This window comes from Phyllobates terribilis, unplaced genomic scaffold (assembly GCF_046119375.1).
Source record: "Phyllobates terribilis strain yellow unplaced genomic scaffold, ASM4611937v1 Scaffold_13__5_contigs__length_258822181, whole genome shotgun sequence".
NCBI lineage: Eukaryota > Metazoa > Chordata > Amphibia > Anura > Dendrobatidae > Phyllobates > Phyllobates terribilis.
In genome coordinates this window covers 98,610,869-98,627,801 of record NW_027362773.1, presented here as the reverse complement: position 1 = coordinate 98,627,801, position 16,933 = coordinate 98,610,869, and positions in this window count along the sequence as shown.

The following is a 16,933-nucleotide window of genomic DNA, read 5'->3' as shown; positions in this document are numbered from 1 at the left end:
ATACCATAAGTAACGTACTCCACCGCAATGGTCTCCGTTCCAGACGAGCCCGTAAGGTACCTTTACTTTCAAAGCGTCATGTCAAGGCTCGTCTACAGTTTGCTCATGATCACTTGGAGGACTCTGAGACAGACTGGTTCAAGGTTCTATGGTCTGATGAGACCAAGATCGAGATCTTTGGTGCCAACCACACTCATGACGTTTGGAGACTGGATGGCACTGCATACGACCCCAAGAATACCATCCCTACAGTCAAGCATGGTGGTGGCAGCATCATGCTGTGGGGCTGTTTCTCTGCCAAGGGGCCTGGCCATCTGGTCCGCATCCATGGGAAGATGGATAGCACGGCCTACCTGGAGATTTTGGCCAAGAACCTCCGCTCCTCCATCAAGGATCTTAAGATGGGTCGTAATTTCATCTTCCAACAAGACAACGACCCAAAGCACACAGCCAAGAAAACCAAGGCCTGGTTCAATAGGGAAAAAGTCAAGGTGTTGGAGTGGCCTAGTCAGTCTCCTGACCTTAACCCAATTGAAAACTTGTGGAAGGAGCTCAAGAATAAAGTCCACATGAGACACCCAAAGAACCTAGATAACTTGGAGAAGATCTGCATGGAGGAGTGGGCCAAGAGAACTCCACAGACCTGTGCCGGCCTGATCAGGTCTTATAAAAGACGATTATTAGCTGTAATTGCAAACAAGGGTTATTCCACAAAATATTAAACATAGGGGTTGTATAATAATTGACCCACACTTTTATGTTTAAAATTTAATAAAATTCAACTGAGCAACATAACTTTTTGGTTTGTAAGATTTATGCTTCTGTTCATAAAACCTACTCTCGTTTGCAGTTTGAAGGCTCTAACTTATTTGCATCTTATCAAACCAGCTAAATCTGCAGGGGGTTGAATACTACTTGTAGGCACTGTATATACCCCCTCCTCCCCCAACATTTGGACTATAAGTGTATACGCCCTATAAGATGACACCCAGCGTATAAGACGAATCCTGACTTTTGAGAAGATTTTCAGGGGTTAAAAAGTCGTCTTACACGCCAGAAAATACGGTACATTAGGAGTGAGGTCCCTGCTCGCAAGCTTACAATCTACAAGGAAATATGGGTACACAATAGGTGAAAAGTACTCGTTATTTCAGATCTAGAAATTATAATAAATAGGGATTTTCATATAAGGTTGCATGATCCGGTGATCAGCCAGTATGCTTAAGTGCAATAATCAAGTATCGAGTGCAGTTATCGAGTGCATGGAGGGTGTGGAGACAGATGAATAATAGGGAACAGATTCTGAATAATATTTAGAAGGAAGGAACAGGGGAAAGTTAGTTTACTGAGTTGAAGTGATAGTCTTGTTTAAAGAGATGGGTTTTTAAAGCGTGCTTGAAGACGTGGGGGCTAGGCATTAGTCGGATCGTCTGGGGTAGTGCATTCCAGAGAACTGGCGCGGCACGAGAGAAGTCTTGGAGCCGGAGGTGCGAGGTTCGGATTATGGGGGATGTTAGTCTTAGGTCATTTGTAGAACGGAGGGCACGTGTAGGGCAATAGACAGAGATGAGAGAGGAGATATAAGGCGGTGCAGAACTGTGGAGAGCTTTGTGGGTGAGAGCGATGAGTTTATATTGGACCCTGTAGCGCAGGGGTCTCAAACTCAGCTGGGTATATGGGCCGCACATGGAAAAACATTTAATTTGGGGGGCCGCATTATTTGCAGGACAAAGTGACATTTTTAGGGATACCATTTTTTTTCTATACACCTTTTGAACAGGTCCCCATATTGCAGAAACGTCCCCCATCCAGGTCCCCATATTGCAGACACGTCCCCCATCCAGGTCCCCATATTGCAGACACGTCCTCCATCCAGGTCGCCATATTGCAGACACGTCCCCATCCAGGTCCACCCCCCCCATATACTGCGCACAGGTCACCCCCCCCCCATATACTGCGCACAGGTCACCCCCCCCCCATATACTGCGCACAGGTCACCCCCCCCATATACTGCGCACAGGTCACCCCCCCCATATACTGCGCACAGGTCACCCCCCCCCCATATACTGTGCACAGGTCACCCTCCCATATACTGTGCACAGGTCACCCCCCCCCCAATATACTGTGCACAGGTCACCCCCCCCCATATACTGTGCACAGGTCACCCCCCTCATATACTGTGCACAGATTCCCTCCCCCCCAACATATACTGTGCACAGGTCACCCCCCCAACATATACTGTGCACAGGTTCCCTTCCCCCCCCCCATATACTGTGCACAGGTTCCCTTCCCCCCCCCCCCATATACTGTGCACAGGTCATCCCCCCCCATATACTGTGCACAGGTTCCCTCCCCCCCCCCCATATACTGTGCACAGGTTCTCTCCCCCCCCCCATATACTGTGCACAGGTTCTCTCCCCAGGTATTTCACATAGACATGACAGAAAAAAAAGATTATTCTCACCTGTCCTCCGTTCCCTCGGCGTCCTTTCTGCACCTGTGGCCCACAGGCACAGACCCCGTAACGATCGTGGCTCTCTCCAGCAGCCGCCGACATCAGCGCTGTAATGCAGTGTATTGCCGCGCAGAGACCGGCTCTCTGCACAGCAATACCAGTGTCAGCCGCCGGCCTATCAGAGACCAGCAGCTGACATCTGCGCGTGGCAGTGACGTCACACGCCGCTGCGCTGGGACGCAGATGTCAGCTGCTGGCCTCTGATAGGCCGGCGGCTGACACTGGTATTGCTGTGCAGAGAGCCGGTCTCTGCGCAGCAATACACTGCACTACGGCACTGATGGTGGCGGTTGCTGGAGAGAGCCGCGGTCGTTATGGGGTCTATGTGCCTGCGGGCCGCATGAAGCAGCCGGAGGGGCCGCATGCGGCCCGCGGGCCGCGTGTTTGAGACCCCTGCTGTAGCGAATGGGTAACCAATGTAATGACTGGCACAAGATGGAGGCATCGGTGAAGCGGCTGGACAGAAATACGATCCTGGATGCCGCATTCAGCACAGATTGGAGGAGAAAGTTTGGTAAGAGGGAGATCGATCAGAAGAGAGTTGCAGTAGTCCAGATGAGAGTGAATAAAAGCGACAGAAAGAGTTTTAGCAGTTTCAAAGGTGAGAAAAGATCAGATTCTGGAGATGTTTTTAAGATGCAGGTGACAAGAGCGAGTGAGTGATCGGATATAGGGAGTAAAGGAAAGTTTACACTGTGTTCCAAATTATTATGCAAATAATATTTTCTCAGATTTTCCCAAATTACCTATATGAATTGCAGTCATTGTACTTTTCCAGTCAAATAACTATTAGAGTACAATTGAAAGGTTTTTGCACAAACTGCCTATGATAACAGTATATTTTTAAAAAAATAAAAAACTCAAACTGCACTGAAAATGCATGTTCCAAATTATTATGCACAGCAGAGTTTTCAACCTTTTCATTTTAATAAAGAGCCAAAAAATTGTCATTTTTGAAATTATAAGCATTAGCAGGTTTTTACAAACTGAAATCAAACAGTTTTCAACTCAAAACTTTATTCTAGGTGATGTTACATTTGCACATAGGACCGCTTGTTCGAAAGGAGCTTCTGAACTCTCTCGTCCATTGAATTTGTCAGGTTTTGGATGGTTTCTTCTTCAATTGTTTTGCATGAGGACAGAATACCCTCCCAGAGCTGTTGCTTAGATGTGAACTGCCTCCCGCCATCATAGACACTCCTTTTGATGATGCTCCAGAGGTTCTCAATGGGGTTGAGGTCAGGGGAGCAAGGGTGCCACACCATAAGTTTGTCCCCTTTTATGCCCATAGCAGCCAGAGATGCAGATGTGTTATGTGCAGCATGAGACGGGGCATTATCATGCATGAAATGATCTCGATGGTCCAGATGGATGGAGTGGAGGATGGCTGGTTGATGGACACCCCATGCAAACACGGCTACGGCGCTAACAAGGAGGAGGTGGAGTAATGTTTTGGGCTGGAATCATGGGGAGAGAGATTGTCGGCCCTTTTAGGATCCCTGAAGGGGTAAAGATGAACTCCATAATGTATGTTGAGTTTCTCAAACAGCACTTCCTTCCATGGTTCAAGAAGAAGAACCGTGCATTCCGCAGCAAGATCATTTTCATGCATGATAATGCCCCGTCTCATGCTGCACATAACACATCTGCATCTCTGGCTGCTATGGGCATAAAAGGGAAAAACTTATGGTGTGGCCCCCATGCTCCCCTGACCTCAACCCCATTGAGAATCTCTGGAGCATCATCAAAAGGAGTGTCTATGATGGCGGGAGGCAGTTCATATCTAAGCAACAGCTCTGGGAGGGTATTATGTCCTCATGCAAAACAATTAAAGCAGAAACCATCCAAAACCTGACAAATTCAATGGACGAGAGAGTTCAGAAGCTCCTTTCGAACAAGGGGTCCTATGTGCAAATGTTACATCACCTAGAATAAAGTTTTGAGTTGAAAACTGTTTGATTTCAGTTTGTAATAACCTGCTAATGCTTATAATTTCAAAAATGACCATTTTTTTTGTTCTTTATTAAAATGAAAAGGTTGAAAACTCTGCTGTGCATAATAATTTGGACCATGCATTTTGAGTGCAGTTTGAGTTTTTTATTTTTTTAAAAATATACTGTTATCATAGGCAGTTTGTACAAAAACCTTTCAATTGTACTCTAATAGTTATTTGACTGGAAAATTACAATGACTGCAATTCATATAGGTAATTTGGGAAAATCTGAGAAAATATTATTTGCATAATAATTTGGAACACAGTGTAGTGTCGAATATGACCCCAAGGCAGCGAGCGTGCTGCTTGAGAGTTATGGTTGAACCCTCCAAGGAAATTTCAATGTTAGGTAGAGTTAGGTTAGTAGAGGGGAGAAAAACAAGAAGTTCAGTTTTGGAGAGAATCAGTTTAAGATAGAGGGAGGACATGATGTTAGAGACAGCAGACAGACAATCCTTGGTATTTTGTATTAGGGAAGGGGTTATGTCAGGAGAAAAAGTTTATTTCCTTTGTGTGTATTGGAATAACACAAAAAAAATGTGAAATAAAAGGCAAATTGGACATCACTAAACACAAAACCCCAAAAATGTTCCGGACAAAATTCTTGGCACCCTCAACTTAATATTTGGTTGCACACCTTATGGAATAAATAATTGCAATCAATGGCTTCCTATAACCATCAACAAGTTTCTTACGCCTCTCAATTGAAATTTTGTACCACTCTTCTTTTGCAAACTGCCACAGGTCTCTCATATGTGAAGGCGCCTTTTCCCAATAGTTATTTTAAGATCTCTCCACAAGTGTTCAATGGGATTTAGATCCGGACTCATTACTGGCCACTTCAGAACTCTCCAGCGCTTTGTTTCCATCCATTTCTGGGTGCTTCTTGAAGTATTTTTGGGGTCATTGTCCTGCTGGAAGTCCCATGACCTAGCACGCAGACCCAGCTTTCAGACACTGGCTACTACATTGTGACTCCAAATCCTTTTGTAATCTCCAGATTTCAAGATGCTTTGCACATAGTCAAGTCACTCAGTGCCAGACGCAGCAAAACAACCCCAAAGCCTCTTTTAACCGCCACCATATTTGGTAAACATTAGATTGATGTGCTTTACCAAAAAGCTCTATCTTAGTCTCATCTATCCATAAGATGCTTTCCCAGAATAATTTTGGCTTACTCACCAACATTTAGAAAACTGCAGTCTAGCTTTTTTATGTCTGTGTGTCAGCAGTGCAGTCCTCCTGGGTCTCCTGTCAAAGTGTTTTATTTCATTCAAATGTCGACGGATTGTTCGCGTTGACACTGATGCACCCTGAATCTATAGGACAGCCTGAATATCTTTGGAACCTGATTGGGGCTGCTTATCCACCATCCGTACTATCGTGCGTTGCAACCTTCCATCAATTATTCCCTGCCGTCCACTTCCAGAGAGATTAGCTTCAGTGCCAAAAGTTGTAAACTTCTTGATTATGCTGCACACCATGGACAAAGAAGCATCAAGATCTCTGGAGATTGTTGATATTGTTCAACAATTTTGGTTCTCAAGTCCTCAGACGGTTCTCTTCTCCTTTTTCTGTTTTCTGTGCTTAGCGTGGCACACAAGGTCACACAATAATGAAAGATTGAGTCAACTTCTCCCCTTTTTATCTGGTTTCAGGTGTGAGTTTCATATTGCCCACACCTGTTACTTGCCACAGGTGAGTCTGAACGAGCATCACATGCTTGAAACAAAGTTGTTTACCCACAATTTTGGAAAGGTGCCAACAATTTTGTCCAGGATATCTTTGGAGTTTTAAGCGAAATTATGTCCAATTTGCCTTTCTATTTCCTCTGTTTTTGTGTTGTTCCAATACACACAAAGGAAATAAACATGTGTGTGACAAAACATGTGTTATTGCAATAATTTTCTGGGAGAAATACTTAATTTTCTGGAACAATTTTAAGGGTGCCAACACTTTCGGCCATGACTGTTTGAGACATTATATGTATCTCATTAACCTCTATTTATACATTTTCTACATGAGCTCCACAATAAAAAATGCCTGATGATGTACTTGAATTTTGTGATAAATCTATATAACAATAGAATAATGGGTATGTGTTGCAGAACGGTACACATATGTTTGTGAATTTAACACAAGCAATGACTTTTAAAAACCTATGTTATAATACACCACTGATCTGTCCTGGTATAACTGGAGGTAATAATATTAATGGGAATGGTCACACAGATGTAGGTTCTAGGAGACATCTGTCCCCAGCGGTTCACATCCTAGAGTCCAATAAGTTAAGCATCCAAGGAAATTACTTTTCTGTAACCACTTGACCTCCCTCACTATCTTTTGAATGACAGAGGAAGTTATTTAATCTATTTTCACAAGTCACAGACTCATTATATGAATGATCTCCTCAAAAGATCCTGACTTCCAGATTGATGTGTGTTAAAAAAAATAATGAAACTTGTGTAACTAAATCCATAATGTACAGTAGATATCACTGGTGCAGGAGGTATACACAAGCATGCATAGGGCAAAGTCTGCATAGCATCATCTAGAAACCGCAGTAAACCTTGAGAAAATTGTGTTTATGTTCAATTCAACTCATTTTAATGGAAAATTGAAAGTATGTTCATGGCAATACAACCATAATGGTAATAAAAGGATACATTTACACTATGAAATCAGGTCAATGCAACTGCTACATAGGGGTGTAAAAAGGTGGGATACCATGGTTGCACCATGTCAGTGATCAGTGGCATATGCTACCTGACCACCATCGCCTCATTGTAACATAAAGGCATGCCGCTTGAACAAAGTTGTATATATTAAAAAGTAGTCCTGACCTAAAATCTCACTTTTAAGATTCATTCACGTCTCCGTACAAATCGGTCTGAGATCGGACCACAATGAACGGACTGGCGGTGGGCCCACAAACCCGAGCGTGACAGCTTCATATATTTCTTTGAAAAATAAGTAAAAAATTGACTCAGACTCTACTGAATTGTGTTGAAGTATGTAAAGATCATTGAGGGTGAGTAATTGAGCTGTGACATCTCCTATTGTGAATGGTGGATCCTGTGTTATCTACTGTATATAGAGATGTTGTCAGTCACTATACAGGAGGAGGAGGTGAGCTGTGACATCACCTATTGTGAATGGTGAGTCCTGTGTTATCTACTGTATATAGAGGTGTTGTCAGTCATTGTACAGGAGGAGGTGAGCTGTGACATCACCTATTGGAAATGGTGGATCCTGTGTTATCTACTGTATAGAGAGGTGTTATCAGTCATTGTACAGTAGGGGAGGTGAGCTGTGACATTTCCTACTGTGAAAGTTGGATACTGTTATTTACTATATAGAGAGTTGTTATCAGTCATTTTAATCCGGTCTATGATGATAATGAGACTGCAGAGAAGTGCCAGAGCAAGAAGTAGGAATCTAGTATTAGGCCAATGTGTTAATTGCAAGATGTTTTTCTTTTCTTTTTAACATAAATACTGATATGAAGAATTGAAAAAAATATGTATCATCATATACAAATAAAAAAATAAATGTAACTTGAAAACCTAATTTAAACAATAGTTAATTTTCTAATAACACATTTTTATAATATAAACATAATTTATATAAGAGAAGACGTATCATATATTGACGATAAAAGTTTCAACCTTTCTAGTCGCTGTCCAAAATTTGTAAATTACAAACAAATGGAGGTGGTTTCTGAAGGCGACACATTGTTTAGGTCACATTTATTAACTAGCATAGAAATAGTGCAAATCTTAGTGCACATGTATGCCTCACGATAGCTGTGTGGCTGCTCCAGTGATCTCCACCAGTCCTGCAGCTAATAATGATGTCAGGATGATGGGTCACATTACACCTGTGGCTGTTCACATGTACAGCACAGGTCCGCAGGCGAGAGTTTGGCTTCAGCCATATGATGAATATACTTGGCAACTCTTCGGGAGCCTCCCACAAAAAAAGATTATTGATTGATTAGGTCCGATGTATTTTACTTACATGGATAAAACAGCGCTTTAAAAATCATTAAAATAAAAATCTATAAAACAGCACACCTCATATACAGTGGGGAAAATAAGTATTTGATACACTGCCGATTTTTCAAGTTTTCCCACCTACAAAGAATGGAGAAGTCTGTAATTTATATCGTAGGTACACTTCAACTGTGAGAAACAGAATCTAAAAATAAAAAACAGAAGATCACATTGTATGATTTTTAAATAATTAATTTGCATTTTATTGCATTAACTAGGTATTTGATCACCTTCCAACCAGCAAGAATTCTGGCTTTCATAGACCTGTTAGTTTTTCTTTAAGAAGCCCTCCTGTTCTGCACTCTGTATTAATTGCACCTGTTTGAACTCGTTACATGTATTAAAGACGCCTGTCAACAGACTTAGTCAATCACACTCCAACAACTCCATCATGGCCAAGACCAAAGAGCTGTCTAAGGACACCAGGGACAAAATTGTAGACCTGCACAAGGCCCGGTATGGGCTACAGGACAATAGGCAAGAAGCTTGGTGAGAAGGCACAATTATTAGAAAATGGAAAAAACACCAGATGACTGTCAATCTTCCTCGGTCTGGGGCTCAATGCGAGATCTTGCCTCGTGGGGTAAGGATGATTCTGAGAAAGGTCAGGAATCGGCCAAGAATTACATGGGAGAACCTGGTCAATGACTTAAAGAGATCTGGGACCACAGTCTCAAACATTACCGTTAATAACGCACTACGCCGTCATGGATTAAAATCCTGCAGGGCACACAAGGTCCCCCTGCTCACTCCAGCACATGTCGAGGCCCATTTGAAGTTTGCCAATTTCCATCTGGATGATCCAGAGGAGGCATGGCAGAAGGTCATGTAGTCAGATGAGACCAAAATAGAACTTTTTGGTATGAACTCCACACGCTGTGTTTGGAGGAAGAAGGAGGATGAATACAAAAACAAGAACACCATCCCAACCATGAAGCATGGTGGGGGAAACATCATGCTTTGGGGGTGCTTTTCTGCAAAGGGGACAGGATGACTGCACCGTATTGAAGGGAGGATGGATGGGGTCATGTATTGCTAGATTTTGGCCAACAACCTCCTTCCATCAGTAAGAGCATTGAAGATGGGTTGTGATTGGGTCTTCCAGCATGACAATGACCCGAAACACACATCCAGGGCAACTAAGGAGTCGCTCTGTAAGAAGCATTTCAAGGTCCTGGAGTGGCTTAGCCAGTCTCCAGACCTGTACCCAATAGAAAATCTTTGGAGGAAGATAAAACTCAATGTTGTCCAGCGACTGCTCCGAAACCTGAAAAGATCTGGAGAAGATCTGTATGGAGAAGGGGGCCAAAATCCCTGCTGCAGTGTGTGCAAACTTGGTCAAGAACTACAGGAAACGTCTGAGCTCTGTAATTGCAAACAAAGGTTTCTGTACCAAATATTAAGTTCTGATTTTCTATTGTATCAAATGCTTATTTCATGCAATAAAATGCAAATTAATTATGTAAAAGTCATACAATGTGATTTTCTGTTTTTTTTTTTATTTTTAGATTCTCTCACAGGTGAAGTGTAACTACAATAAAAATTACAGACCTCTCTATTCTTTGTAGGTGGGAAAATTTGCAAAATCGGCAGTGTATCAAATACTTACTTTCCCCACTGTAACTTGCCCAACCCAGGGTTTCACCCTTCCAGCTTTGTCCAGAGCAAATCATTCCCCGGACAAAGCCAGAAGGGTGAAACCTTGGTCGAGCAAGTCATTTGAGGAGTGCTGTTTTATGGACTTTTAATGATTTTTAAAGCGCTGTTTTATCTATGTCAGTAAAATACATCAGACCTAATCAATCAATTCTTACTGTTTTACACTATGGTTAGATGTCTGTTTGTCCTGTAGGAGTAGCGGCGGGGAATTATTCAACTGGATGGTGTATATCCAGATATTCTACACAAAGCCAGGAGGGTGAAAGCCTGGGTCGGGCAAGTCATATGAGGCTGTTACTGTTTAACACTATGGTTGGATGTCTTTGTCCTATAGAAGAAGCAGCAGAGGAGTATTCAACTGGATGGTGTGTATCTGGATGTCCTGGATAAAGCCAAAAGGGCAAAACTCTGGGTCGGGCAATTCATATGAGGCTGTTATTGTTTAACACTATGGTTGGATGTCTCTTTGTCCTATAGAAGAAGAAGCAGAGAAGTATTCATCTGGATAGGGTGTATCCAGGTACCCTAGTCAAAGCCAGAAGGGTGAAACCCTGGGTCGGGCAAGTCATATGAGGCTGTTACTGTTTAACACTATGGTTGGATGTCTCTTGGTCCTGTAGAAGAAGTAGCGGAGGAGTATTCAACTGAATGGTGTGTATCCAGATGACCTAGACAAAGCCAGAAGGGCGAAACTCTGGGTCGGGCAAGTCATATGAGGCTGTTACTGTTTAACACTATGGTTGGATGTCTCTTTGTCCTATAGAAGTAGCTCCAAAAGATATTTCCGTGGAAGCTGTGTTTTATGGAGGAGTGGACACCGATCCATGGAGACATCTAACTTATGAGACCCTTGAACAAACCATAAGAACACCTGAATGTTAATACCGAAATCTGAATGATCTTATGTTTTGAGTGGTCCGAGGACACACTTGCAGCAGGATCGACGGTGTAAATTACACCTGTGGTGTAAATCCCTCCATCCTCTATACAGGAGCACTACGCTCGGCCGAGTGTTCATGTTTTCAATGGGGAGAGAGGAGAAAGATGCTGCAAGACGATTCTGGCAGCGGCTTACTTCCCCTATAAACAAAATAAAGTCTTTGTCTTCCTATTCGCTTCAGGACGATTGGACCTACCGAAAATGGGGGCTGTTAACGAGAAAGTAAACATGTTTTTGTTCAGATGGATTTTACTGAATCCCATATATCTGGATATGTCTATCCGTTTCCCCTTTTTTGTTGTTTTCATTTACTATTGTTGTTCAATATTTTTTTTATTTTGCAATATCTCATCTGTAATTATTATGGACCTCAAAATAGTATTGATAAAAACTACAGCTCACCCCCCCCCCACAAAAAAAAAATACCAACGACTCTTTGACCGAAAAATAAGAGTTATGGGTCTCTCAAAAAATGTTTTTCTTTGACAAAGTTCAGATTTTTTTACCACAAGAATCATACTGTAACATACCTGGCGGCGTCCTTGCATGGTGGTCCATCTCCCACTGTGCAAGAGGGCGCACTTGATCTCCTGTCCAGAATGTCTCTCTGGCTTCCCTCCATGCTGTCTGTTTGTGTCTGTTTCTGCTGCTTAAGGGCGGCGCCCGATCACTTCCTGCCTTTTGTACCTGCTGTGGGTCACACCCCTTGTGCGTCCTCAGCCTATTGCTGTCTGTCACTTGGTATATAGCTCAGCAGCTCCCTTCTATCCCTGCCTGAGCATAGTGTTTCCTTCAGTGTGTGCTTGCACTCTGAAGGTGCCAGGTCCCGTTCTTTGTTTCCTTGTCTGCCTTTCCTGGAGGCTGTATTTCCAGGCCTGTCTGAACTGAGTCCTGTATGTCTTCTGCTTTGCGGTTTCAGCTCCCGTGTCTGAACTGAGTCCTGTATGTTTCCTGCTTTGCGGTATCAGCTCCCGTGTCTGAACTGAGTCCTGTATGTCTCCTGCTTTTCGGTATTAGTTCCCGTGTCTGAACTGAGTCCTTTCTGTGTTCTCTTGTCTGTCCTGTCTGAACACTCTCCTAGCCTGTTCCTCCCGCCTTCTAGGGGCCGATTACCTAGACCCGCTCCTGTATCTTGTCTGTCCTGTCTGAACACGCTCCTTGCCTGTTCGTCCCGCCTCTCTGGGGGCAGTATTCCCAGACCCGCTCCTGTATCCCGCTGCAGTGTCGGTCTCCTCCGTACACTCAGTTCCAGTCTGAACTCTCTCCTATCCTTTACCTGTTTTTGCCTCTATGTCCGTTCCCTTCCTTTTTCTGCAGAGTCTGAACTCGTACCTAACTCCTGCCAGTTGTCTCTGTACTCCCGTTTGTGAGTTTGTGGTCCACTCGCTACTTCACTGCAAGTACCCTGTGGGTGTCTGGCTCTGCCTTTCCCTTCCTGTCTGTTCCGTGTGAACAGAGCCCTGTCCTCCCTGCTCAGCCTTGTCTGCACTCTAGCCGTGCTTGCCTGTACCCCTTTGCCTGTATTGTTCCTGTGTCCCGGTGTGTACTGGGTCCTATCCCGCCTGTGTTCCTACCTGCTAGTGCCTCCCTGTCTGCACTCTAGCTGTGCTTGCCTTTACCCCCCTGCCTGCATACCCGCCTGCCTGCATACCAGTCGTGCCTGCCTATACCCACCAGTCTGTGTGCCAGCCTACCAGCCTGTTCCTGTATTCCCCTGTGTGGGTCAACAGCCGTGTCCGGGGTCTGTCCTGGAGTAGCACCTGGTCCCTCTGCTCGGTTCCTCCTTGGTGCACTGGCGTCGTATGCCGTCGTGCGACCCTGGTTGGATCGGGTGAATACCTAGTCACGCCCCTCCAGGCATTCACTCTCCGGCACGGTCCAGTGGAATCACTACAATCACACGCACACGCCGCTCAGCCCGGGCGTGTGCATAACAGCATGCTCAGGCCATGGTTCCCGTTGAGCCCCACGGCCTTCGCTCTTTGAGAAGTTTTTCCAGCGTTATACATGCATTAAAATAAATAAATACATTTTTTTTCCCCCTTTAGCTGAGTTCCAGGCGAATTACGCACCCGTCCAGATGGATCTATCAGCTCTCGTTCCTGCGGATCCGCCACGTTACTATGGGGATCCAAGACAGTGTCGTGCATTTGTGGAGCAATGCATGCTACACTTTAAGGCCTACCCTCTCTATTTTCCTTCCGATTGGGCTAAAGTGGCCTTTATGATTGACTACCTAGCGGGTGATGCCTTGAAATGGGTCACCCCCCTATGGGAAGCATGGGATCCTGTCATCCTTGACCTGCAGGCCTTCCTGGTGGCCTTTCGTATGGTCTTCGAGGACCCTAACTCTGAAGCCCCTGCTGAAGCTTCACTTCCCAATATCCCGGAGCAGCCCCGACGGGTAATGTGTGTGGGTAGCGCAATAGTCCTCCAGCCCAATGAGACTACTGCCCACCCAGAATCCTCACAGGGTGACTACGCTTTCCGGAATACTTCTCTCAACCTCAAGAGGCAGTCCAGACGTGCTAGACTTAGAGGCAAGCCGTCACGCCAGGGTCTGTCCTCCCTGAGACCTCCTGACCCCAACCTTGAAGTCCCTACTGAAGCTTCATCTCCCTGTATCCCGGAGAAACCCCAATGGGTAATGTGCGTGGGTAGTGCACCAGTTCTCCTGGCCGAAGAGACTTCTGCCCATCCAGACTCCACACAGGAGAACTTCCTGCACCCGGCATCAGATGCTTCTTTCTCTTTAACCGGTGTGCATGTCCAAGGATGCTCCAAAGCTGTGGTTACCTCAGAGTCTGTGCACCTCTACTACCTGGCGGAGGATCCCCTGTTGCCTCCTGAACCCTCCGGGATACCACTCGATGACAAATGGAGAGAGACTTCTCTACACCCGGTACTCAATACTTTGTCCGCTTCGTCCTGTGAGCCTGACAATGGGTACCCCAAAGTGGTAGTTACCTCCGAGTCTCTACACCCCTCCGACCAGGCGGAGGATCTCCAGTTGTCTCCTGAACCCTTCGGGGTGCTACCTGGTAGCGAAAGGACAGAGACTTTCCTATACTCTGTACCTGATACCTCGCTCGCTTCGTCCAGTGAGTCCAACTTAGTGTACTCCGAAGCAGAGGTTACTCCTGAGTCTCTACACCCCTCCGACCAGGCGGAGGACCTCCAGTTGTGTTCAGAATCCTTCGGGGTGCCACCTGGTGGTGAATGGACAGAGACTTTCCTATATCCTGGATCTGATACCTCGCTTGCTTCGTCCAGTGAGTCCGACCTAGTGTACTCTGAAGCAGAGGTTACCCGTGAGTCTCTACACCCCTCTGACCAGGCGGAGGACCGCCAGCTGTCTCCAGAACCCTTCGGGGTGCCACCTGGTGGTGAATGGACAGAGACTTTCCTATACTCGGTACCCGATACCTCGCCTGCTTCCTCCAGTGAGTCCACCTCGCCTGCTTCCTCCAGTGAGTCCGACCTAGTGTACTCTGAAGCAGAGGTTACCCGTGAGTCTCTACACCCCTCTGACCAGGCGGAGGACCGCCAGCTGTCTCCAGAACCCTTCGGGGTGCCACCTGGTGGTGAATGGACAGAGACTTTCCTATACTCGGTACCCGATACCTCGCCTGCTTCCTCCAGTGAGTCCGACCTAGTGTACTCTGAAGCAGTTGTTTTCTCTGAGCCTCTGCACTCTTCTGACCCGGCGGAGGACCTCCAGTTGTTTCCTGAATCCTCCGGGATACCACCAGATAACAAAGAGACAGTGACTTTTCCTCATTATGTACCTGATAACCCGTCTATTTCTTCCTGTGAGCTTGACAAGATGTACCTCGAAGCAGAGATTACCCTTAAGTCTCTGTCCCCCTCCAACCCAGTGAACGACTGGCCCTCGAATTCCCTGCGGAAGATTCTGGCAGGCCTGAAGAAGAGGGGGCGTAAGGGGGGAGGTACTGTAACATACCTGGCGGCGTCCTTGCATGGTGGTCCATCTCCCACTGTGCAAGAGGGCGCACTTGATCTCCTGTCCAGAATGTCTCTCTGGCTTCCCTCCATGCTGTCTGTTTGTGTCTGTTTCTGCTGCTTAAGGGCGGCGCCCGATCACTTCCTGCCTTTTGTACCTGCTGTGGGTCACACCCCTTGTGCGTCCTCAGCCTATTGCTGTCTGTCACTTGGTATATAGCTCAGCAGCTCCCTTCTATCCCTGCCTGAGCATAGTGTTTCCTTCAGTGTGTGCTTGCACTCTGAAGGTGCCAGGTCCCGTTCTTTGTTTCCTTGTCTGCCTTTCCTGGAGGCTGTATTTCCAGGCCTGTCTGAACTGAGTCCTGTATGTCTTCTGCTTTGCGGTTTCAGCTCCCGTGTCTGAACTGAGTCCTGTATGTTTCCTGCTTTGCGGTATCAGCTCCCGTGTCTGAACTGAGTCCTGTATGTCTCCTGCTTTTCGGTATTAGTTCCCGTGTCTGAACTGAGTCCTTTCTGTGTTCTCTTGTCTGTCCTGTCTGAACACTCTCCTAGCCTGTTCCTCCCGCCTTCTAGGGGCCGATTACCTAGACCCGCTCCTGTATCTTGTCTGTCCTGTCTGAACACGCTCCTTGCCTGTTCGTCCCGCCTCTCTGGGGGCAGTATTCCCAGACCCGCTCCTGTATCCCGCTGCAGTGTCGGTCTCCTCCGTCCACTCAGTTCCAGTCTGAACTCTCTCCTATCCTTTACCTGTTTTTGCCTCTATGTCCGTTCCCTTCCTTTTTCTGCAGAGTCTGAACTCGTACCTAACTCCTGCCAGTTGTCTCTGTACTCCCGTTTGTGAGTTTGTGGTCCACTCGCTACTTCACTGCAAGTACCCTGTGGGTGTCTGGCTCTGCCTTTCCCTTCCTGTCTGTTCCGTGTGAACAGAGCCCTGTCCTCCCTGCTCAGCCTTGTCTGCACTCTAGCCGTGCTTGCCTGTACCCCTTTGCCTGTATTGTTCCTGTGTCCCGGTGTGTACTGGGTCCTATCCCGCCTGTGTTCCTACCTGCTAGTGCCTCCCTGTCTGCACTCTAGCTGTGCTTGCCTTTACCCCCCTGCCTGCATACCCGCCTGCCTGCATACCAGTCGTGCCTGCCTATACCCACCAGTCTGTGTGCCAGCCTACCAGCCTGTTCCTGTATTCCCCTGTGTGGGTCAACAGCCGTGTCCGGGGTCTGTCCTGGAGTAGCACCTGGTCCCTCTGCTCGGTTCCTCCTTGGTGCACTGGCGTCGTATGCCGTCGTGCGACCCTGGTCGGATCGGGTGAATACCTAGTCACGCCCCTCCAGGCATTCACTCTCCGGCACGGTCCAGTGGAATCACTACAATCACACGCACACGCCGCTCAGCCCGGGCGTGTGCATAACACATACCTATATAGTTTTGCATGACCACAATGGGTTTGACCTGGTTAATGGTGACATTTTTATTGCTTTTAAAGTTGAAATTTTACTTTTCCCCCACTTTTATTTTTTTTTAAGTACTTTATATGGTAAAATGAATGGTGAATACGGTAAAAGGTGTCACCCAAAAATGGCTGTGTAAAAATAAAATGATCTTTTAAGATGTTTCCTATAATGTGTTAAAAAAGCCTCTGGAGACTTAAGAAACGTCATATTGAACAAAAGTTTCTGTGAGTACACGACACACCGGAGGACAGACGCCGTCGTGGACGTGTCCCTCACAAATGAGAAGCTCAGTCTCCCCTCTGGCATCTTCCCGCTCAAACCCGTACCACGTGACCGCGCTGAGGACGGGAAGCGCGCGGC